This window comes from Mandrillus leucophaeus, unplaced genomic scaffold (assembly GCF_000951045.1).
Source record: "Mandrillus leucophaeus isolate KB7577 unplaced genomic scaffold, Mleu.le_1.0 Scaffold273, whole genome shotgun sequence".
NCBI lineage: Eukaryota > Metazoa > Chordata > Mammalia > Primates > Cercopithecidae > Mandrillus > Mandrillus leucophaeus.
The window spans coordinates 947,734-949,097 of record NW_012102843.1 but is presented as its reverse complement, the minus strand read 5'-3'; the positions used below and the strand labels follow the sequence as shown (position 1 = coordinate 949,097).

General features: G+C 47.4%; 1 protein-coding gene across 1 annotated transcript in view; it reads right to left on the bottom strand.

Annotated features, from left to right (window-relative positions):
• The window catches only part of LOC105543025 (chromosome unknown open reading frame, human C11orf65), a 71,655-nt gene extending 71,313 nt beyond the window's left edge, over positions 1–342 (bottom strand). Inside the window, exon 1 of the mRNA XM_011984758.1 lies at positions 308–342. The gene's annotated coding sequence lies outside the window, so the exon portion shown is untranslated. The remainder of the gene's footprint in view (positions 1–307) is intronic.
• Positions 343–1,364: the final 1,022 nt, after the last annotated feature.

Below are 1,364 nucleotides of genomic sequence, written 5' to 3'. Positions count from 1 at the left end.
GGGGGTCTGTGAACGCGCACAATGAGCGGTAACGACTGGTCAACCAGCTCGACGCAACTTCACCGAGGACGAAGAAAGGAAGCTCTGAGGAAGGGGTTACTCCCAGGCAGGATGTAAACTAGCTGAAGGCCTCGCTGAAGGGCTTTAGAGGCATGAAACATCCTTAAGGGGGGCGGATGGGGAAGGGATATCAAGGGTGTGGATTCTTTAGGGCCTTGAAACAACGAAGGCTCAAAACAAAAGCCACAAACGCTAGCGGAATAGTAGTACAGGCTGAGAGGGAAGGGACACTTTTCCCTTGACCTACCAATCGCTGCTGGCCCTGGAGCCGCTGGACTCCTAGGTAACGTCGCAGAAGGAAATGACGTAACTCAATCCGTTCTATCCCGCCCCATTGCCCTCCTAGCCCCGCCTTCTAGGCCCAGCCACTCCTCCCCGGCCTTTCCTCTACTGGCGCTCTGACCAAGTCCGGGGATCTAGACCAAAAGCCTATGAAGACTGCTGGTTCTATTAGAAGCCTGCTTTCGATTGTCAATGGCTTTGAGGCAAAGGATTTTGCAAGGGAAAGCAAAGTGATCGTCTACGAAGTTGGGCTTGGTATATAATGAAGCCCAGTCATTTCAACCAAGAACCTTAAAGATGTTGAGAAATATAATGAAGTATTTTCTATTTAATTAATTTTTGTAAAAATTTTTTTGAGATAGGGTCTCAATCTGTGGCCGAGGCTGGAGTGCAGTGGCGCGATCTCGGCTCACTGCAGCCTGGAACTCCTTGGGCTCAGGTGATTCTCCCACGTCAGCCTCCCGAGTAGCTGGGACCACAGGAGTGCACCACCACGCCAGGCTCATTTTTGTATTTTTATTAATAGAGGCGACAGGGTTTCTCCATGTTGCCCAGGCTGGTCTTGAACTCCTGAGCTCAAGCGATCATCCCAACCCCACCTCCCGCCTTGGCCTCCCAAAGTGCTGGGATTGCAGGTGTGAACCACCGCGCCCGGCCTATTTAATTAGCCTATTTAAGGTCTTGCTCAAGGTCAAAGAATAGGTGACTTGCAGTCCAATGTTATTTCTAAATGTAAGCTCTTCAGCTGGTGAAGCTAAACTGGTTTTAAGTGAAAACAGACGACCTCTTGAATGAGTTTTCAAATGACCTTAAATAATGCAAGCACTGCTTATCTAAAGCAAGTCTGACTTGCTTGAATTCTGATTCTGACACTCCGGCAGTGCTTTAGTTGGTCACAGATTATTGCAATGTGAAAAAAATCTTGTTCAGAACTGCCCAGTTTTGCTACGTTCCTCCTATGTTCAGGCATGGAATATAATTAGTTTGTAAGGAAGATAAACTTTTTTTTTTTTTTTTTTTTT